Below are 24,098 nucleotides of genomic sequence, written 5' to 3' on the forward strand. Positions count from 1 at the left end.
TATGGGTTGATTTTTGGATGAAGAAGGCCTCAGTCTCAAAAAAATAATGAATTAGTATTACAGTAGAGAGAAATTATCATTTCTCTCACATCATACTGAAATTAAATGATAGAGCTAGGATTCAAACCCAGGTCCTCTGATTTCAAATTCAGTTCATATTTCTTGGTGGGGTGGGGGGAGAAATGAGAAAGGAGGAGGAGAGAGGCAAAGACAGAGGGGCAGGGAGACAGAAATAGAAAGACAGTAATAGAGAGACACAAGAGTGACATACACACACACACACACACACACACAGATCACACATACTAAGCTAATTTCTACAATTATAATATAGTAGATTTAGAGCTAAAAGGAGCAATTGTAACTCCCTCATTTTACAATGGAGAAAAAGACCCAGTAAATTAATCAACTTGTCCAAGGACTCACAGGTAATGACAGAGCTTAGATTGGAACCCAAGTTCTCAGATCCCCAAATCCAGATGAATTTCCTCCAATTGGTTAGTTGATAGTACCTGTAGCTGAGAAATTTCATGAGATTTTCATGAGAAGATATTTACTTTAATGACAATAATTAACATTTACATAAGATTTTAAGGTTTGCAAAGTATTCTTTTATACAGGTCAAAAAGTTATGTAGGTAGAAAAGAGTAGCCCTTCTTGTTGATTAATATTCCTTTTATCAAAACATAACTCATCACTGTACAAATGCCTTAAAGTCTCCCAGAGTGACTCTCTATTTATCAAAAGAGAACACAGCTTTTTCAAGATCTCCTAAACTTTTGTCCATTTCTTGGCTAGAAGATAATCAGGAAAATTATTATTTATTGAATAATATGAACAATCAACAATGAAAACTCATGTGCTTTCTTTTTTATGTACAAATCTCCATTTTTTTATTGCTTAACAGGATACCTATATGAAAATTCTAATGATGATTACATAACTACTTGAGTAAATGTTTATCTCAGACAACTAAAAACTTTTTTACAAAGTCATGCTCTCAAAAGCTTGCAAAAGGATGAATGTTGAAGGCTAACTTTGCATGTAATTGGAAAAATAAAAAAAAGAAGGGAGGGGGAAAAAAAGAAAGTTTTTTAAAAGTCATGTTCTCCCTGTCTAATTTAATACATTTCTTGATCTCTATAGTTCTGATTCGGTTAGCTCTAAATGAGCTTCAGAATATTTATCTCTGTCCCCCCCCAACACACACACACACACACACACACACACACACACACACAGACACAAAAAGGGTTTGTCTTTTTGATAGCTCAAAGGGAAAAAGATTTTATCTGTGCAGACCTTTTCAAATGTGCATCTCAAAAAATGGTTTTCAAGTTGTACATTAGATGGAGAGTCATCCTGGAAAGACAGGAAAACTGCCCTGGTTGAATCAATGACAAACAAATGTATAACCTGATATTCTTTGAGATGGAATTAATAATTCTTAAGCAATATATTTCTGATCTATTAACCTTTAACTAAGGGTTATGCAATGCTAGTCTGCTATGCCTGTCTCCTATAATGTTGACTTCACCTGTGTCAATATCTATCTGGTTGTCACAATGTTAGTACCTTAATCAATAAACTTTAAGATGAGAGACATCCTGGATGAGTAGAGAGAAAATCCTATTGTTGTTGTAAACACTTACTCTTCAGCATAAGTGGAATTCTTATCAATAGGAATTTTCAGTAAATATTATAAGATTTGAGAGAATTGTATTTGTTAAACCATATCATCTATGTGAAATCTCATTGGTTGACCACCTAAAGTTTTATGACTCCTTGTCTAAATAGTATAAAAATTCCCCAAAATGTCGGGTCAATATTGGCATTTACAAGAAAGCCATCTACCCATGAGTCTTGAGTAAGATCCTAGAGAATTAAATTTCATTTATAAAACTAACTTTGTTGTCTTGTTTTAGCCAAAGGGGAAAAAAATGCTTTACAGTTAATGGTGCCATAACTCAGATCTAGGCTTAAATTTGAAAAAAGATAAACTTTTTTCCTCTGGACAACTCATCAAAGGGATCCCTAAGGGAAAGAAAACAGGACATATTTAAGCCTGGAGCTAGTGTCTTGTCTAAAGGTGAGATTATTATTTTTCAAACTCAAATTGCCCTGGTTGTGAACTGTGCTGTTTTATGAAGTGAAGTTCTCTGGGATTGTTGCTGAGGGTTTTGCATGGGCAAATTGTTGCCTGGTTTGTTGGTTGCAGGCTGAAAGGGATGTTAAGGCTTTATTTTTAGAATCTAAGCAAGATATCTTGGTAAGATAGTTCATTGGTTAGATATCTGGCATTGTTGATTTGATAAAAACTTAAAGGAATATTTGCCTAGTGTCTTGTGTCTAGTGCATGTTGTATGTTATTTGTTTAGTGTGGTTTTTTTTTTTTTTTTGGTGTGTGGATTTTGTGTATAGTTATTGCTAACTGACTGTTGAAAATATGGGACAAACTAAATCTAAGATCAGAGGCCCAATGAAGAGAACTCCTGCTTTTTTTTAAATGACTAAAAATTACGATTCCAGTGATCACATATTTTGCCAGAAGTGGCAAAAATTAACCAGTGATAACCCCCAGCTTAACTGGCCTATGTGGGGTTCATTTGACAGAACTAAAGTAAATAATCTTAAGACAAAATTGAGGGGTGGCTAGGTGGCACAGTGGATAGAGCACTGGCCTTGGAGTCAGGAGTACCTGAGTTCAAATCCAGCCTCAGACACTTAATAATTACCTAGCCATGTGGCCTTGGGCAAGCCACTTAACCCCATTGCCTTGCAAAAACTAAAAAAAAAAAAAAAAAAAAAAAAAAAAAAAAAAAAGAAAGAAAATTGAGCTTACCTAATATGGAGAAATGTTAGAAAGAGGAAAGAAAAATCAGAGAAGGCCTCATTTAGGGCCAAACAGGAAATTTCTTCTGAAGAAGCAAAAAGCCTCATAGCTGAAAAGGCCCCTGAGTCTCTTCCAGTGGAGGTCTCCACTCCTTCCCATCCTGAGTCAGGAGAGCAGGCTGTGAGCATTGTTCCTAACTCATTCTCTTAGCCCCCTCCTGATTATCCACCTCCTCCCTCTTCCTTGACTGTTCATTCTTTACCCTCCTATCTCATTTACCTGTTCCTCAGCTCCAGATAAATGTCTGAAGTCTGAATTAGTGGAGGTCCATCCTTTCAGAGTCATAAACACACCATGTTCTCAGACTGTTCAACCTGCAGATGGAGGACAAGCTGTATCTGATGTAAAACTTTCAAAAATTAAAACTATTGTTCAGAAGGAAGCTGAAGCAGTGTTCTAATATTTTGATGGATTAGCAGAAGCCTGCAACACAAATTCAAGTTTGAAGCAAGATAAAGAAGGATGAGGACAGATTCAGTTTCTCTCTTATTTTGTTAACAATTTGCACCCTGTTCTATCCAGGAATATTAAGATATGTGAGCCAAGCTGGTAAGATAAATATCTTCAATTCATTGTCAAATTGGCTCAGAAATTGAGTCAAAATTTAATAGAGCAAAAAGAAAAAGATTTCTAAGAAAAGAGAGAATTAAGGGCAAAGAAAAATAAGATTCTGACTGCAGCACAAGCAGCTGACACCTCCCCACCCAAGACACGTCTACAGCTAGGAGGCAGCCTGAGGATCAGGCAGCCAGGATTCATCATAATTGCAAAAAAATCTGGACATCAGGAAAAAACAGTGTAGGTCCCTTCTCAGAGATTTAGAAAATAATAAAAACCAGAAATTAAGAAGTCCTTCCCCACAAGTCTTCCAAGTTTTTAAAACTCACCTTGGACAACCAGTTTCAGCTATTGTCTTCCCTCCCTCTCCTGTGGTGTCCATTTCTCCCTCTGCTACTGTATTCACTGTGGCTGACCTATACAATGGCTGTCTTTCCATACCTGTTTTTTCTAGCAGTAAATACATTTTTGCTTTCAAATGGGAAAGTGAACAATTTGCATAGATAGACTTATTTTAAAAAGAATTTTTTTTGTTTGAAAATCAAATGTTCTCTGGATTTTTAGCTCTGTTTTGTTGGGAGATTTGTCACTCATGGTGGCTTTTTTTTGTTTGCTGGGGAGAGTGTTAAAAATTTATCCTTAGATAAGCATAAAGGAGTTGTGTGGCACCCCCTTATCTTTGTCTATGTAGTGTTTAGGGAACCCTCTAGTGTGAGAACAAGGTGGGGGTTTTCCTTGGAGTTCAGGGGGACTCTGGTTTAAAATGCCCTTTATGTGTTTTATATGTCATTGTGTTAAATTACAGGCAGAGGGAAGCTCTCAGCCGTCTCTCTGCATGCTCATGTCTCTGTGCTTTCCATTCTTCCTTTTCAAAAATAGATCTTTTTCTTTTCCAAAAATTCATGATTTGGCACCATGGAACAGATTTTCCTGAAAATCACGCTTTGTTTTGAGGGGAAGAAGAGGGTTCTATTATTTACCATTATTTCCTATTGTTTCTTTTCTGTCTGATTGACAGGGTTTGATTTACTGATTTGGCACATTACACTGACTTGGTCTTAATTAGCATGTAAAATAAAAATAAAAATTAATAAAAGTAATTTAGATTAAAGGTTTTTTTTGTGTTACTCCCCAGTAACTCTTCTTTTTTCTCCTCAGACCCAGGGATTTAAGAAGAGGTCACTGGACCTTTTGGGGATTTGGAAAGGCTAGGCCAGAACCCCTAAAATCTCACAACACAGTATGCAAGAGTACAACTTTTGATCTCTTAACAGTGCTAGTTTGTCAGAGCTAGCACATGAAGCCTAGCCCTCAGGACACTCAGTGAGCAGCCTGGCCTTGGAAGCCCAGATCAAGGAACTGGAGGCAGGTGGAGCCAGTAAGCAGGAGTCCTCAGGTGTGAGTGCTGAGCCTAGGTAGGGCAGTGGAGAGGGACTGCCAAGGTCTGTCCTCTGTCCCTGGAACAGGACTCTGGGGCTCTGACAACATTCAGATCCTGATCCCAGTCTAGGCCCCTCATAGAACAGCAGCCCCCCCCACCTCAGCCCCATGGCAGAGAGGTATGCTTGTAGTCATTCACAGACCAGATGGGAAGACAGAGCCTCACACATGGGGATCCTTTGGGGGGAGTGTCTCAATAATACTCAAAAGATCAGGAAGCACCCCAAAAACCAAGGACAGGATGGAGAAATGAGCAAGCAGAGAAAAAAGATGAACACCATTGAGAAATACTTTGTATATGATCCCAAGAAGGATCAAAACACTCAATCTGAAGATGAGGAAGTACAAGTTCCTTCATCTAAAGACTCCAAGAAAAACAGAAATTGGGCTCAGGCTATGACAGATTTCAAAAAAGACTTTGAAAATCAAGTGAGGGAGATAGAAGAAAAATTGGGAAAAGAAATGAAAGAGATGCAGTAAAACATGAAAAAGAAGTCAGCAGCTTAGTCAAGGAGATCCAAAAAAATGCTGAAGAAAATACCATGTTAAAAACCAGCATACATCAAATGGATAAAACAGCTCAAAAAGTAATTGAAGAGAAGAATGCTTTAAAAAGCAGAATTGGCCAGATGGAAAAAGAAATAAGAAATCTCTCTGAGGAAAACAAATCCTTCAGATATAGAATGGAATTGAGGGAAGCTGCTGATTTTATGAGAAATCAAGACACAATACTTCAAAACCAAAAGAATGAAAAATTAGAAGAAAATGTGAAACATCTCATTGAAAAAAAACACTGATAAGGAAAACAGATTCAGGAAAGATAATTTAAAAATTATTGGAATACCTGAAAGTCACGATCAGGAAAAGAATCTTGACATCATCTTCAAAGAATTACTACAGGAAAATAGCCCAGATATCCTAGAAGCAGAGGCAAAATAGAAATTGAGAGAATCCACCTATCTCCCTGAGAAAGAAATCAAAAAAAAAAAAATAAGAAACCCAACCCCCAAGGAATATTATAGCCAAGTTCCAGAACTCCCAAGTCAAAGAGAAAATATTACAAGCAACCAGAAGGACACAATTCAAATATGGAGCTGCTGTCAGGATCACACAGGACTTAGCAGCAAATACATTAAAAGCTTATAGGGCTTGGAATATAATATTCTGAAAGGCAAAATACCTTAGAATACAACCAAGAATCAGTTACCCAGCAAAACTAAATGTCCTCTTCCAGGGAAAAAGATGGACTTTCAATGAACCAGGGGAATTTCAAATGTTCCTGTTGCAATGGCCAGAGCTGAACAGAAAGTTTGATCTTCAAATACAGGACTCAGGTGAAGTATAGAGAGTGGAGAAGGGGAAAATATGAGGGACTTAATGATGATGAACTGCATGTATTCCTGCATAGAAAAATGATACTGATAATATTCATATGAACTTTCTCATTTAATAGAACAGGTAGAAGGAGTTTTTTATAGATGAAGCACAAGAGAGAGCTGAATTTGAAGATAAGAAACATCCTGGATGAATAGAGAGAAAACCCTGTTTTTGTTTATAAACATTTACTCTTCAACATAAATGGAATTCTTGTCAATAGGAATTTTCAAAAAATATCATAAGATTTGAGAGAATTGTATTTGTAAAACCATAGTACTTGTGTGAAATCTCATTGGTTGATCACCTAAAGTTTTACAGCTCTTTCTCTAAATTGTATAAAAATTCCCCAAAACGTTGGGTCAATGTTGGCATTTGTAAGGATGCCGTCCACCCATGGGTTTCTGGTAAGATCCTAGAGAATTAAACTTCATTTATAAAATTAACTTTGTTGTCTTGTTTTAACCAAAGGGAAAAGATGGTTTACATCCTCCATTCTATTGTCTTCTAAGTTTTCTTCCAAACACCCAGACCAAAGGAAAGGAGAAGGTAGAGACAGACAACTACCCGAATAGAATAGGCTTAGCACAGTATTTGGCAACTAAACTTTAATCTGACTTTCCTCATTGACATCATTTTTTGAGAATCTAAACCTTAGATTGATTCAATCAATTAACAGACATTTATGAAGTGACTAACATGTTCCAGGCATTGTACTCTATGCACTGGAGATATGAAAATACAAGTGCCTGTCCTTGAGTAGTTTACATTCTATCCAGGGAGACAAGACCATGTTTTAAGTGATTGAGGTGCTGCTGTTGTTTTATTCTTTTTAAAATAAAATTGTGTCTACATTTTTATTTCAAGCACAATTTAATAACTTGCTTAAAATATGCTAAAATGAAACTTACCCACTTAATCTTTGACTCAAAGTTAGAACAAGAAAAAATGGAGGTGATTTGGCTTGAACTTTCATTTTTACAGATGAGAAAAGTAAGGAAGTGAGTAGTGAAGTAACATATCTAAGATCACAAAAATAAACTGCAAAATGAGGATTTAAACCCTGATGCAAAAAGCTAAATGGTGTTTTTTTGTTCCACTAGAATAGAACAGAATTTTGTGTTATCAAGAGCATGCCAATTTCATTAATGCTGACAAATTTTATTGATTTAATAGTGGTAGTTCAAAATGGGTGCAAAAGGTGGTCCACAGAAAGTAGTCCATAGATTGAAAAATTTTGAGATTAAAATAATGGACAAAACATAGCAGAGTATATCAGTTTCATAAAGAAGTTACTTGAAAGATGAAAATCATTTACTTCCCTTGATTAAGACATTTCTCTTCCAAGAAGCCCTATGCCACTAAGACTTGTTCTTATCCACAATTTGAAATACAGTAGTGAAGACCTTTTCATCTGTGTCAATTATCTATCTGGTTATCACAATGTCAGTACCTTGATCAACAAACTTTAAGATAACAGACATCCTGGATGAGCAGAGACAAAATCCTATTGTTGTTTCTAAGCATTTAGTCTTCAGCATAAGTGGAATTCTTGTCAATAGGAATTTTTGTACTTGTGCTTTTTTTCCTCCAAACATCCTGTCTATAATACAAATTTAATTACAGAATAAATTTCCTTCATAGCATAAAACGTTTCAGTTAAATTTGACTTTATACTAGCATCTTTTCTAGATGCTGGGGATATATTGAAAACAAAAATATCTGTACCCACCTTCAGAGAGTTTACATTCTAAGGCCTTCCACTCTCAGATAGGTAAAGCCTTTCTTTCCCAGCTGTTCCCTTCAAGTTGACTTTTATGCCTTCAACTACAATTCTACACAGTGTGGGGAAGAGTTTTCTTCAGAATATAGGAAGAGTGCATAGAGCACTGGCCCTGGAGTCAGGAGGAACTGAATTCAAATTTGATCTCAGACACTTAATAATTACCTAGTTGTGTGACCTTGGGGATGTCACTTAACCCCACTGCCTTGCAAAAAAAGAAAGATATAGTTAATGAATACCAAGAATGTGTGGTAGCCAGCACAAAGATAGGAAGACAAAAGATGAAATATTGTATATTAGGCATAGCTGTTAGGATCAAAGTTAAGGTAAACTGAGGTACAAAGTTTCAAACATGATCAATTATTTGACAAAGCATGAATTTTGCCAATAAACAGGATGTCAGCCCCCTCAAAAAAGTCCTACTCTGAAAGAAGGAGACAGCTATCTTTTAAGGACAAAAGGAGTAGCAGGAGCAGCTAGGCTGGTGCATGGATATAGCATTGGCCCTGGAATCAGGAAGAGTTGAGTTCAAATCCGACTTCAGACACTTAATAATTACCTATCTGTATGACCTTGGGCAAGTCACTTAACCTCACTTCCTTATAAAAACTAAACAAAAAAAAACAATTTAGGAAGAATGTTGGACCTACCTCTGATATCCATTATTCTGATTTAACTTATGGATTTTCCTCTCTAAAGAATACTGCTGATTTATGTTGTACCTAAGTATGAGTCCAACTTCATTTTATCTTTTCTGTGCCTTTAGGAGTAATATTAATCTGAATCCATAAAATCCTCCTTTACTGAACTCTAACCCCCAATTGGGGAAAATCCCAGGGTTTATATAAAAAAAATTATTTTTCTCATCTTCCTTTTTCTTCCCATCCTCTTTCTGTGCTTCTCTGTCTGTTTCTGTTTGTCTATTTCTCTCCACACACGCGCATGTGCGCACACACACACACACACACACACACACACACACACAACTTTAAATGCTTATCAAGAACACCCATATTCAATCATGTCATAAAGAAACTGTTGGGAGCCAGGGTCTCTAAGCTGTTTGACACAGTCGCGGCAAGACTCAGGGCAGTCACACTGCCTGATGGAACAACATTTCCTTCTTCAATATATATCCAGGGATTCCATGTATACCCATATTTATAGGTCTATTATTGATTGCAAAACTTACTTATCCTAATAGTGGAATGACTATAAAGGAAGGATTTCAGAGAAATTTCTTGAATAAAACAGATTGTGAACTCTGTCCAAATTTAACAGGACTGCCTCTCCCTGAGACATACAAAAGGCTTCAACATTATGAAATCTGTGGAAGATACAGCACTGGGAGTTCCGGGGAGATGTCAGAATATATACAGGGAAACCAGATACAAGATGGGTCAGATAGAATTCCAGGGAAATTAACAGTTCCCCCCCCCCTTAGCATACACAGGAATATATGACAAAGATGGTGAGAGAATAGTTAGTATAGGTAACCAATATGTGAACTCTAACAACCTTAGTTTATTGGGAAAGAATAAAAAGTCATAGAAACCGTAGCATCTACCAACAAGGGCTGAAAGGAAAATTAGTTATTGAAGGAGTCAACAGACAGGTGGACAAACATAACTACCCTCACTATAGGTTGTCAAGGGAGCATATCAAAAAACTTTACATATGCAGCACAAAAACATAGAAGCATTCCATTTAACAAATTATATCAAAGATTATTATAAGGAAAGTTCTGTTTAATCAATAACTTTACTATGCAGCAGCAAACTAGGCAACAGGCAGGTTGAGGTCATCACGGTCTGAGCAGGGACAAGAAAATTAACTACATGATTAATAATCACACTTGTAACCACTACATGATCAAACTTTTAATCATATGAATTATATGATTAATGATGAAAATTGTATACTTTTGTAACCAAGGAAATGATTTTAGTTTGCTTGTTTCATATGATTCTAAGATTATAAAAATAAATCTAAGCAGCTGACAGTCAACCTGCTCCTGCCTTTACCCACTTGTTGACTCAACTCATTTCACCGACTCTATCCCTCCTGTCAAGTTCCAAGGACCCTGCGGAGGCTGCACCCCCGCAAGAAACCACTTTCCTTTGAGAATATATCCCAAATATAAAGATTAACCTTTTTTTTCTTAAAGAAAGAAGCAATGAGCACAGTGCAAGGGTCCTTCCCTTCCTCACATCAATGATAGCCATAACCCTATACATTCTGTTTGGGTGACCAATATTGTTTCACTCTAGACTTTTCCCAGCATCTAGCTCATCTTCTTGAGTTCCTCTACTTAAGTACATGAAACTACTTGATCAAGGAGGTCAATGAGAGGGGAAGTAGCAAGATCTTTTCTTCCCCCACACTGTCTTAGTCAAAATTTCACTCTCCTCACTACAGTATTTCCAGAAGTCCTGAAGATCAACCTCTATGTACACAATTCTGGTCCATTGACAGGGTTCAGTTTTTTCTCCCCCATAGGTCTCAGAGAGAATCATCTCATTCATCATGGTGCAAGTTCCCAAGTGAAACAAGAATGTGTGCTGCTGCCATGCTTTTTTAGCATGATGTTTTCAGCCATGTTTTCAAATGTCTTCACTGAGGATGAACATGGCCTCAAGGTCAGCTACAGCACTGATGGCAAATTCAACTTGCAAAGGTTACAAGTCAAGACCAAAGTGGAGAGAATGTTGGTGCATGATCTTCTGTTAGCAAATGATTGTACACTCAATGCAGCCTCTGAAGCTGAGGAGAAACAAAGTATGGATTGATTCTTTGCTGTTTGTGCTAATTTTGGTCCTAACAATTAACACCAAGAATATCCAGATTATTCAACAGCCAGCACCATGCCATCCATATGTGGAACCATCATTTAAAGCAAATGGAACTTTTGAGGACTATGGACAAGTTCATTTCCCTTGGCAATGTCCTTACAGGGAGATATACATTAACAATGAGGTTGACACATGCATTGCCAGAGCTAGCTTAGTATTTGAGAGACTTCAAAAGAAAGTGTGGGAGAGAAGAGGTATTAAATTAACTACCAAATTGAAGGTCTACAGAGTCATTTTGCTGACCTCATTGTTGTATGCCTGTGAAACCCAGACAGTCTACCAATGCCATGTCAGGAAACTGAATTGCTTCCATTTAAATTGCCTTAGGAAGATGCTGAGAATCCCTGGCAGGAGAAGATACCAGACACTGAGGTCCTTTCTCGAGCTTAACTGCCATGCATTCCAACATTACTACAGAGAGTTCAACTACAACAGACTGGAAACATTGTTAATATGCCAGAAGTATACTTGCCAAAAAGACTATTTCTTGGAGAACTTGCACAGGGCAAGTACTCACAAGGGGGTCAGAAGAAGCTCTCTTTAGAATTTTATAATTGATTGTACAGCATGGGAGACACTGGCACAGGGCCACACAGCATGGCATGCCCTCATCAGTGAGGGTGCTGTTCTCTATGAGAAAGGAAGAATTGAAGCAGCTCAAAGAAAACACAATATATGTAAGTTTAGAAAAACAATCCCATGTGTTCACATGGACTGTTTTTGCTCAGCCTGTGGTAGAGCATTCCAAGCTCACATTGGTCTGATCAGTCAAAGTCAGACACACTGTAATTTGTCTTCAATGAAGTGATGTCATTTTGGTCTTCTTCAATAACAAAGAAGAAAAAGAAAGAAAGAAGACAAAGGAGAAGAAGGAGGAGTACTAAGAGGAAGAAGAAGAAGAAAAAGATGAGGATGATGATGATGAACAAGAAGGAAGGAAGGAAGGAAGGAAGGAAGGAAAAAAGAAAGAAAGAAAGAAAGAAAGAAAGAAAGAAAGAAAGAAAGAAAGAAGGAAGGAAGGAAGGAAGGAAGGAAGGAAGGAAGGAAGGAAGGAAGGAAGGAAGGAAGGAAGGAAGGAAAGAAAGAAAGAAAGAAAGAAAGAAAGAAAGAAAGAAAGAAAGAAAGAAAGAAAGAAAGAAAGAAAGAGAAGCTTCCAAGTAAGGAAGATATTGGAAGCATTTGTCAAATAGAAGACATTATCTCCAGTGCTTTGTTATCCTAAAACTGAATAGCAATTCATCCCAAATGGAGAAAAGATGGTGTTCTGGAAAACATACTGAACATGATGTTCTGACTTAGACATTTACTACTTGTCTGACTTCAGCAATTCACATTTCCTCTCGGAGCCTAACTTTCCTTCTCTGAAAAATGGGCATGAATTTCTGCTCCATATGGTTGTGAGAAAAAATACTCTGAAAATGTTAAAGTGCTTTATAAATTAAAATTAACCTTAATACTCTGTTTCTCTGGGTCTGAGAGTAGGAAAGAGAGAAAAGATCTTTCTTGTTCCAATTATTTTGAATTTAGGAGAATAATCTTACAGTATTGTTTCTTATGCACAAACAAGTAGGACAAATTCATTTAGAGAAATCAAACTGAAACTTGTTTACAACCTCTTTCATTTCTGTTTCAAAACTTTTGTCAGAGACCCCTACTAATACAATAGAATGTATAAAGAGAGAATAATATAAAATGTCCCAGTGTTGTTAGGATCAAATGAGATAATAATTAAAAAGTGCTTAGCTTTCACACAATTATAAAGCACAATGCATTGCATATAGTAAGTGCTATAGAATGTTAGCTCTAATGATTGTTAATTATAATATTTGATATGTAACATATTATTAAAATTTTAATAAAGTATAATAAATTGGTATAACTTGTAAAAATATAACACAAATAAATAATAATTACCAAATAGTTAATAATATTTCATTAAAGTATAAGCATTTTATCACAAGCTTCTAACCTTTTCTTCTTCTTCTTCTGTTACCTTTCATTAACAATTAGCAGACTCTTTCAGCTGTTCTCCTTCAATGACCCAAGCAGCAATGCAGTTATCAGCAAGAGTATATCTAATTAAATCTAATAATTTACTTCTCTCCTTTTCCTGCTCTAATCCTATGACTACATTTAGTCTAATTGTAAATGCTTTTCACAAACTTGAACATATAAAAATAAATACTTAAGATGACCATTAAGAGTGCTTCTGTCTCCAATGTGTACTAGGCTTGAGACATACTGAAAAATAATTAACAAGTAGAAATAAAATAGCTAAAAGTAGTTAAAATAATAGGTATATGATCACCCTTTTAGGATGCTGTTGAAAGTATTTTGTTGAAGTGGAAACCACAAACTGTAACATTCTCCCTTTTAGCAGTCCCAGTTGCTTGTTTATCATATGCCCCAGAAATCCCATCTGTTTAGGACTTCTTCGAAAACTGGCATGGATTCTGATGATAATTTAGATTAATTAAATTTAAAAAAATTTCCTGATAATCTGATGAAATAAAGTGGAAATCTATTCTTTAAAAATGTGTCTGACAATGCTAGGAATGAAATTTGATTCAAATAGTTGGATTGTACAGTACCGGTAGAATGATGCCCAGTTTAGGATGACTATTTCTTTTTTTTAAGGTTTTTTTTGCAAATGGGCTTAAGTGGCTTGCCCAAGGCTACACAGCTAGGTAATTATTAAGTGTCTGAGGTCGGATTTGAACTCAGGTACTTCTGACTCCAGGGCCAGTGCTCTATCCACTGCACCACCTAGCCGCCCTAGGATGACTATTTCTTAATGTTTTCCCCCTTGGGTATTCACAGACATACATTAGTATTGGAAAAACTACAGCTTTAAATATTTGGACCTTTGTTGGCAGGATGATAGCTCTGCTTCTTAATATCCTTTCCAGATCTCAGATAATTTTCCTTCCAAGGAGTAAGTGTCTTTTAATGCTGTGGCCGCAGTGCTGTCCACAGTGAAAACTAGTTTGTTACCCGTGGAACAAGCAATTCAGAGATCATAGTGGAAGGAGTGGGCAGCTTTAGAGTGATCTTTGAGCCCAAGAATATAAAATCTAACACTGACTCCATTTCTTCTCCCTTTATTTGTTAGGAAGTAATGGGATCAGTTTCCAAGATCTTAGTTTTTATGTTAAGCTTCAAGCCAACTTGTACACTCTCCTTTTTTTCACTCTTATTCAGAAGTCTCTTAATTCTTCTTCACTTTTTGCCATCAGATCTACATATCTGAGATTGTTGATATTTCTTCCAGCAACCTCAATTCCAGTTTTTGATTTAGCCAGCCTGACATTTTCCCTGATGTACTCTGTATATAAGTCAAATAATTAAGGTGACAATATATTACCTTATTGGTATCTATTTCCAATCTTAAACCAATCAATTGTTCCACATTTATTTCTAACTGATATTTCTTGTCCTGCAACCAGGTACCTCAGGAGTCAAATCAGATAATCTGATATTTTCATCTCTTTGAGAACTTGCCACATTATATTGGGATCCACATAGTCAAAGGCTTTAATGAAACAAAAGTAAATTTTTTTTTTCTGGAACTCCTTTGTTTACTGCAAAAGCTAGTGAAGGTTGGCAATTTGATCTCTAGGTCCTCCAACTCTTTGAAAACTAGCTGGCTCTTCTGATAATTCTCAGTTCATATTTACTTGCTCCTGGTCCACTAGTCTGTGCTGGACTTGCGGAATCCTAAACATGGCACTGCTTGCGTGTGTGAAATGAGCACAATTTTTTGATAATTTGAACATTCCTTGGCTTTTTTTTTCTTTAGGATTGGTGTATAAACTGATCTTTTACAATCTAGAGGCCACTTTTGAATTTTCCAAAGTTTGCTGGCACAAGCACTTTAATAGCATCATCTTTTAGGATTTTAATTAGCCTCAACTGAAATTCCATCAACTCCACTACCTTTGTTGCTGTAGGGGTTTTTTTTTGAGGGGAGTTGTGGTATTGGAAGGTAATGAGGTTAAGTGACTTGCCTAAGGTCACACAGTTTAGTAACTCCGATCCTCCTGACTCCAGGGCTCGAACTCTATCCACTGCACCACCTAGCTGCCTCTTACAAGCTTTATTGTTAGCAATGTTCCAAAGACCCAAGTGACTTCATTCTCCATAGTGTAAGTCTCTGGATCAACAATCATAATATTTGTCCTTACCATGCCTATAGAAAGACAAACTAGAGGGACAGAAGGAAAAAAGAGCACTCACTGACTGGTAATAAGAACAGGATTAAAATCCCACTTCAGTTACTAGTTATGACCACAGACAAGTCACCTAACTTCCATGGACCTCATTTTCTCAGCTGTGAAATCAGGAAATGTATTCAATGACACCTGAAGTCCCTTCTAACTCTAGATCTATGATCCTAGGAAACATTTTAGTCAAGATCAATAACAGGGGTGGCTAGGTGGTGCAGTGGCTAGACCACTAGCCCTGCAGTCAGGAGTACCTGGGTTCAAATCTGGCCTCAGACACTTAATAATTACCTAGCTGTATGGCCTTGGACAAGCCATTTAACCCCATTTGGCTTGCAAAAACATAAAAAAACAAAGATTAATAATGGTCAGTCTAGTGTTTAAACTACAGTTTAAGTGTCTACTGTGGGTCAGGCACCATTTTAAGAGCTGGGGGGGGGGGGGATCCAAAGAAGGGCAAAAAAAACCCAGTCATTTCTTTAGATTGGGGAACAAAGGATATTCCAGCTCCTCACCTTTTTGACCAGTGAGTCAGGGGTATGAGTGAAAATGCAACAAGCATTGCAGAGGGTAATCAGAGAAGCTATGTCATAAAGAAGGAGCCAGTGTCAGCGACCTCAAGAAGCTGGGAAAAGTGTGTGGCCTTGGGCAAGCCACTTAACCCCATTTGCCCTGCAAAAACCTAAAAAAAAAAAAAGTTGGGAAAAGAACAAGAAAGAAGTGGCAGAGCTGTAAAGACAGGAACTTGTCTGAATTCTCACCCAAACCACTCCTAAGACTTTAAATAATGACTCTAAACAAATTCTAGAGTGGCAAAACCACAACAAGACTGAGAAACAATTTTCCAGTTCAAAACAGCTTGGAAGATTAGCAGGAATTATCTGTTGTACCAGGGTGAGAGAGAAGTGCAGAGCGTGCAGGTCACACAACAGCAAACTGGTACTTGCCATCCAAGAACAGACAGCAACTTGACTGGGTCAATGGCAATTTTGGTGGTTTCCAGATCTCTCAGCTCAGAGATTACCAAGGACAATTTGGAAGGTCATCAGGAAAGGTCTGCTTCATCAGAGAGAGAGTGTGTAGCACAATTCAGCACAGAACTGGCCCCAGTGGAACAGGAGTTGTCCTTGGGAGCCACTGAATCAGGAGAGGCAACTGCTTCCAGTTTTATTCTACAGATGGTAAGTGGTCAAAAGGAGAATCCAGTGTCTCTTTGTTACCACTGAGGCAGGACTCTGTTGTTTTGTCCATATTCTGATCTCATTTGCATTCCTGGGTTGCAGTCCCAGAAAGAAGAGGAACAGTAGTACAGCAGAGTTTGATGCTCCAGGAAACCATAACCCTTCTCACAGTTCCAGAGCAGAAAGGAGGGTCATGGTTACTCACAGATAAGATCAGAAACCAGGAGAGTAGTAAAAATCTCTCTTTAGATCATACTCCCTTAGAAGAATTGAAAACTTGCAAGTCCCTGGAAGTATTTCTGAAAAGAACTGCAAACGTCAAAAACTTGAGATAGTGAGCCCACCACCCTAGAAACAGAGCTCTACCTTATCAAAGAGTTAAAAATTGGTTGACTGGGGGGGTGGAGCCAAGATGGCAACAAGAGAGCAAAGTCTCTTAGAAGCACTCTCATAAAGCTTCGAAACTAAGGATTCTAACTAAACTTTCCAGAGACAGAACCCCCACAGAGGGACCCAATGAGGCAGTTCTCCTCCTCAAAGTAACCTGGAAAAGAGAAGAAAGGCTTTGCTCCCTGGGGTCTGAGGGGCAGCCTGCCAGAGGGGTGGCCCACCAGAGCGAAAGAACTTCAGCCTCCCGATGGCTCACAGCAGCCGGGGACTCTCCTGACCTACACCCCAGGGGAGCACTGGGCACAACCTGGGGGAGCAGCAGGGGACCTCTGCCAGAAAGAGCACGTGAAGCCCAGCCCTCAGGGCACATAGTGAGCAGCATGGCCACCACAGCCCAGATCCTGGAAACAGAAGCAGGAGGAGCCAGTAAGCAGGAGCCCGGAGCTCTATTCTCTGCCTCTGGAACAGGACTCTGGGGCTCTAAACACATTCAGATCCTGATCGCAGTCTAGGCCCTCCCATAGAACAACAGGGCCCCCACACCTCAGCCCCCTGGCAGAGCGGGGCACATATGGTCATTCACAGACCAAGAGGGAGGACAGAGCCTCATACACTGAGATTCTTGTGGAGGGGTGTCCCAAAAGCTCAGGAAGCACCCCAAAACCAGGCTCAGGCTGGGAAAATGAGCAAGCAGAGACACAAGAGGAAGACCATTGAGAAATATTTTGCATATGAGCCCAAGAAGGATCAAAATACTCAGTCTGAAGATAAGGAAGCACAAGCTCCTGAATCTAAAGATGCCAAGAAAATCAAAAATTGGGCTCAGGCTATGACAGAGCTCAAAAAAGACTTTGAAAATCAAATGAGGGAGTTAGAAGAAAAACTGGGAAAAGAAAGGAGAGATGCAGGAAAAACATGAAAATTAAGTCATCAGACTAGTCAAGGAAATCCAAAAAAATGCTGAAGAAAATAGCATGCTAAAAACCAGCTTAGGTCAAATGGATAAAAAAGTTATTGAGGAGAAGAATGCTTTAAAAAGCAAAATTGGCCAGATGGAAAAAGAGATAAAACTCTCTGAGGAGAACAAATCCTTCAGACAAAGAATAGAACTCAGGGAGATTGATGAATTTAGGAGAAACCAGAATTCATTACTTCAAAACCAAAAAAAATGAAAAATTAGAAGAAAATGTTAAACATCTCATTGAAAAAACAACTGATATGGAAAACAGACTTAGGAAAGATAATTTAAAAATTATTGGAATACCTGAAAGTCGTGATCAGGAAAAGAGCCTTGACATCATTTTCAAAGAATTACTACAGGAAAATTGCCCTGATATTCTAGAAGCAGAGGGCAAAATAGAAATGGAAAGAATCAAACAATCCCCCAGAGAAAGAGATCCCAAAAAACCAACCCCTAGGAATATTATAGCCAAGTTCCAGAACTCCCAAGTCAAAGAGAAAATATTACAAGCAGCCAGAAGGACAAAATTCAAATATCGTGGAGCTGCAGTCAGGATCACACAGGACTTAGCAGCAACTACGTTGGCAGCTCATAGGGCTTGGAATATAATATACCAGAAGGCAAAAGAGCTTAGAATGCAACCGAGAATCAACTACCCAGCAAGGCTGAATGTCTTCTTCCAGGGAAAACGATGGACTTTCAATGAACCAGGGGAATTTCAAATGTTCCTGTTGGAATGGCCAGAGCTGAACAGAAGGTTTGATCTTCAGATACAGGACTCAGGTGAAGCATGGAGATTGAAGGGGAAAATATGAGGGATTTAATGATGATGAACTGCATGTATTCCTGCATAGAAAAATGACACTGGTAATACTCATATGAACCTTCTCAGTTAATAGAGCAGGTAGAGGGAGCTTTTATAGTTGAAGCACCGGAGAAAGCTGAATTTGCAGATAAAATATGGTGTAAAAATGGAGTCAATAGGAAAAAGGGAAATGTGATGGAAGAAAGAAAAAGGAGAGGAGGAATAGGCCAAGATATCTCATATAAGTTTTTTTCTTTCTTCATTACAATGATCTATTGCAATGATATGGAAGGGGGGAAGGCAAGGGGGAATGAGGGAATCTTTGCTCTCATCAGAGGTGGCTAGGAGAGGAAACAGCATATATACTCAATGGGGTATAGGCATCTGGAGTAAGAAGCAGGAGGACAGGGGAAGGGGGGGATGTGAGTGATGGAGGAGAGGATGGACCATGGTGGGAGAGTGGTCAGATATAACATTTTCTTTTTTGCTTCTTGCAAGGGGCTGGGAACTGGATAGCCTGTCCAGGACCATAGGGCCAGGTCGATGCTGGGCCTAAGGGGTGGTAGGGTGGCTCAGGGTCTCTTGGCCCCAGGACCAGGGATCTGTCTGCTGCGCCACTCAGCTATCCTACAGCAGAGTCAGAGTGAAAGGAGAGAGAAAATATAGTACATGATAGTGGAGAAGTACGAATGGAGGGAGTTGCGATCAGCAATGGCAACACTGGAAAAATATGGAAATAACTTTTGTGATGGACTTATAAAAAATGTGATCCACCTGCGACACAGTTGGTGGTGTTGGAACACAGACTGAAGCACATTTTTTATTATTATTATTATTATTATTTATTATTATTATTATTTGGGGGGAGGTGCAGGGCAAATGGGGCTGGGTAACCTGCCTGGGGCTGCATAGTGGGGTGATCATTGGGTGTCTGAGGGCGGATTTGGCCCGGTGCTCCTGACTCAAGGGCCAGTGCTCTGTTTGCCACCCAGCCGCCCCTACTATTATTACTATTTTATTTTATTTGGGGGCTTTTTTTTCTTTTTTATGGTTTTTACAGGGCAGTAGGGTTGGGGTGGCTTGCATGTCACACGGCTGGGTGATTGTTGGGTATATATGGAGCCAGATATGGGCTTCCAGTGCTCCTGGCTCCAGGGCTGGTGCTTCGTCCATTGCGCCACCTGGCCATACCTACAATTATTACTATTATTTTTTTATTGTAATTTTTTTCTTTCCCCTTTACTTTATCACTCAAGCGATTCTATATTTTGTGTGGGGGGGTATTCTGTTTACTCTTAAACAAGAATATTTTATTAATGTATAAAAAATTATTTGTACAAAAAGAAAATAAATAAATATTTCCTTAAAAATTAATTCATAGGCTGGTGAAAGAAGTAAACAACAGAAGAAAAAAAATCTGACTATAGACAGTTACTGTGGTGATAAGGAAGATCAAAATACATTCTAAGAAGAAGGCAACAAAATCAAAGTTTCTACATCCAAAGTCTCCAAGAAGAATATGAACTAGTCTCCGACAATGGAAGAGTTCAAAAAGGATTTGAAAAATCAAGTAAGGAAGACAGAAGAAAAATTAGGAAGAAAAATTGGAATGATACAGGAAAATCTTGAAAACCAAGTCAACAGCTTAGTGGAGATACAAAAAAATACCAAAGAAAATAACATCTTAAAAATCAGACTGGGAAAAATGGAAAAGATGTTCAAAAAAGCCAATGAGGAAAAGAAGGTCTTAAAAAGCCAAACTGGAGTTACTTACTGAAGAAAGCTATTCCTTAAAAATATGGAATTGAGCAAAGAGAAACTGCTGTCTTTGTGAGAAATCATCAAAAAATAAAGCAAAATTTAAAGAATAAAAAATTAAAAGACAATGTGCAATATCATAGTGGAAGAACAACTCACCTGGAAAATAGATCCAGGAGAGAAAATTTAAAAATTGTAGGACTACTTGAAAGCCATGATCAAAAACAAAGCCTAAACATCATCTTACAAGAAACTGTCAAGGAACCTTCACCAAACTGACCATGTGCTAGGGCTTTTGAAAACCTTATAATCAAATGCAGAAAGGCAGAAATAATAAATACATACTTCTCAGACAATGATGCAATAAAAATTACATGTAATAATGGGTCAGGGAAAGATAAGCCAAGAACTAATTGGAAATTAAATAACTTTATCTTAAATAATGGGTGGTCAGACAGCATGTAATAGAAATAATCAACAACTATATCCAAGAAAATGATAATGAGTCATCATACCAAAATTTATGGGATGCAGCCAAGTTAGTTTTGAGAGGAAACTTTATATCTCTAAATGCCTATATGGGGGATGTCTAGGTGGTACAGTAGATAGAGTACTGGCCCTGGAGTCAAGAGTACCTAAATTCAAATCCGGCCTGTAACACTTATTAATTACCTAGCTGTGTGGCCTCGGGCAAGCCACTTAATCCCATTGCCTTGCAAAAACTAAATAAATAAACAAATAAATAAATGCCTAAATGAATTAAATAGAGAAAGAAGAGATCAATGAATTGGGTATGAAACTAAAAAAGCTAGAAAAAGAACAAATTAAACATACCAATTAAATACCAAATTAGAATTTTGAAAATCAAGGGAGAGATTAATAAAATAGAAAGCAAGAAAACCATTGATCTCATAAATAAAACTAAGAGTTGATTTCATGAAAAAAAACAGTAAAATAGACAAACATTTGGTTAATCTGATTTAAAAAAAAAAAAGAAAGAAGATAACCAAATTATCAGTATCAAAAATGAAAAGGATCTGGGCGACTAGGTGGACCAGTGGATAGAGCATTGGCCCTGAGTCAGGAGTACCTGAGTTCAAATCTGGCCTCAGACACTTAATAATTACCTAGCTGTGTGGCCTTGGGCAAGCCACTTATCCCTGTTTGCCTTGTAAAACCAAAAAAAAAAATGAAAAGGATGAACTAATCACCAAGGAGGAGGAAATTAAAAGATATTTCAGAACTACTTTGCTGAATTGTATGCCAATGAATTGGATAATGAGTGAAATGGATGAATAACTACAAAAATACAAACTGTCCAGATTAACAGAAAAAGAAATAAATTATGTAAATAATCCCATTTCAGAAAAAGAAGTTGAAGAAACCATCAATAAACTCCCTAAAAAAAAAGTCTCCAGGTCCAGATAGATTTACAAGAGAATTCTATCAAACATTAAGGAATAATTAATTCCTATTCTACATAAATTATTTTAAAAAGTAGAAGGTGAAGTAGTTCTGCCAAAATCTTTTTATGACACCAATATAGTACTGAAACCTAAACCAAAAAGAAACAAAAAAAATTTAGACTAATCTCCCTAATGAATATTGATGCAAAATCTTAAATAAAATTTTAACACTGAGACTACAGCAAGTTATTACCAGGTTAATTCACCATGATCAGATTGGGTTTATATCAGGCAAGTAGGGATGGTTATCAACATTAGGAAAACACTCAATAATTAAATATATTATAAAATAATTAATAATTAATATATATCATAGTAATATAATTATTAATTAAAATAATTTAATAATTAATAATAGCAAAACCAATAGCAATAATATGATTACCTCAATAGATGTTGAAAAAGTCTTTGATAAAATACAACATCCATTACTATTAAAAACACTAGTATGTTTAGGAATAAATGGAGTTTTCCTTAAAATAATAACTAGTATCTATCCAAAACATCAACAAATATTATATGTATTGGGAATAAACTCAGAGCATTTCCAATAAAATCAGGGGTGCAACAAGGATGCCCATTATCACCATTACTATTCAATATAGTATTAGAAATGCTAGCAGTAGCAGTAAGAGAAGAAAAAGAAATGGAAGGAATCATAATTAGCAATGGGGAAGAAAAACTTTTGTTCTTTGCAGATGATATGATGATATATATATAGAATCTGAGAAAATCATCTAAAAAACTCCTTGAAACATTTAACAAATTGAGCAAAGTAACAGGATATAAAATAAACCCATTAATCATCATCATTTCTTTATATGAACAACAAAGTCTAAGAGCAAGAGATAGGAAACTCAGAAACTGTATGAGCACAATTATAAAGCACTCCTCACCCAAATAAAGACAGGTGTAAATAATTGGAAAAAATGTCAAATGTTCTTGGTTAGGTCAAGCTAATATAATAAAAATGACAATTCTACACAAATTAAATTACTTATTCAGTGCCATATCAATCAAAATACCAAATAACTACTTTACTGAGCTAGAAAAACAATCATAAAATTCATCTGGAGCAATAAAAGGGCAAGAATAGCAAAGGAACTGATGAAAACAATGTTAAGGAAGGTGGTCTAGCTCCCAGATCTAAAACTATACTAATAAAGCAGCAGTCATCAAAACTGCCTGGTATTTGTAAAGAAATAGAGTAATGGATCAGTGCATTAGGATAGGTTCAAAAGAAACTGCAGCAAATGATTACAGTAATCTACTATTTGACAAACTCAAAGACATCTGTTTCTGGGATAAGAATTCACTATTTGACAAACATTGGTGGGGAAACCAGAAAATAGTATGGCAAAAACTAGGCATAGATCCACAACTCAAACCCTATAACAAAATAAGGTCAAAATGAGTACAGGATTTAGACATAAAGAGCAATACCATAGAAAAATTAATAGACCAAAAAATATTCTATCACTGATCTATGGAAAAAGGGATAAATTTATGACCAAACAAGAATTAGGGCACATTATAACCTGCAAAATGAATGATTTTGACTATATTAAATTAAAATGTTTTTGCACTAATAAAATCAATGCTGGCAAAATTAGAAGGAAAGCAATAATATTCACAACTAGGAGTTCTGATAAAGGTCTCATTTCAAAAATATATAGAGAATTGCAACAAATTTTTAAGATCACAAATCATTCCTCAATTGTTAATGGTCAAAGGATATGAATAGACAGTTTTCAAATGAAGAAATGAAAGCTATATATAATTATACGAAAAAATTCCAAATCACTATTGATTAGAGAAATGAAAATTAAAACAACAATGAGGTATCATCTCACACCTATTAGATTAGCTAAGATGAGAAAATGGTAAGATAATCAATTTTGGAGAGGTTACGGGAGGATTGGGACAGTAATGCTTTGCTGGTGGAGTTGTGAATGGATCCAACCTTTCTGGAGAGGAATATGGAACTATGCCCAAAGAGCAATAAAACTGTTTATTCCCCTTGACCCAGCAATTCCAATTCTAGGTCTATATCCAGAAGAAATTATAAAAACTGAGAAAAGTTCAACATGTTCCAAAATATTCATAACAGTTCTTTTTATAGTGGCAAAGAATTGGAAATTGAGGGTATGTCCATCAATTGGGGAATGGCTAAACAAGTCATGGTGCATGAATACTATTATTCTATAAGAAACTATGAATGATGGGACTCTAGAGAAGCATGAAATGACTTATGGGATCTGATGCTGAGCAAAGGGAGTAGAACCAAGAGAACAATGTACACATCAACAATAACATTAATCAGATGAACAACCTTGCTGGAAGCAGCTCCTCTCAGCAGTTCAGAGAGCAGAGACAACTATATTTGACTGGCTATAGACTACATTATCCCCATC

At 37.0% G+C, this 24,098-nt stretch overlaps 1 long non-coding RNA gene across 1 annotated transcript in view; it reads right to left on the reverse strand.

Moving 5' to 3' along the window:
• The window catches only part of LOC141511680 (uncharacterized), a 51,444-nt gene extending 48,461 nt beyond the window's left edge, over window positions 1–2,983 (reverse strand). Inside the window, exons 1-2 of the long non-coding RNA XR_012475364.1 lie at window positions 2,843–2,983; window positions 427–518 (exon numbers count right to left, since the gene is read on the reverse strand). This is a non-coding gene — a long non-coding RNA (uncharacterized LOC141511680). The remainder of the gene's footprint in view (window positions 1–426; window positions 519–2,842) is intronic.
• Window positions 2,984–24,098: the final 21,115 nt, after the last annotated feature.

Source organism: Macrotis lagotis, chromosome 2 (genome assembly GCF_037893015.1).
Source record: "Macrotis lagotis isolate mMagLag1 chromosome 2, bilby.v1.9.chrom.fasta, whole genome shotgun sequence".
In the NCBI taxonomy this organism is placed as follows: domain Eukaryota; kingdom Metazoa; phylum Chordata; class Mammalia; order Peramelemorphia; family Peramelidae; genus Macrotis; species Macrotis lagotis.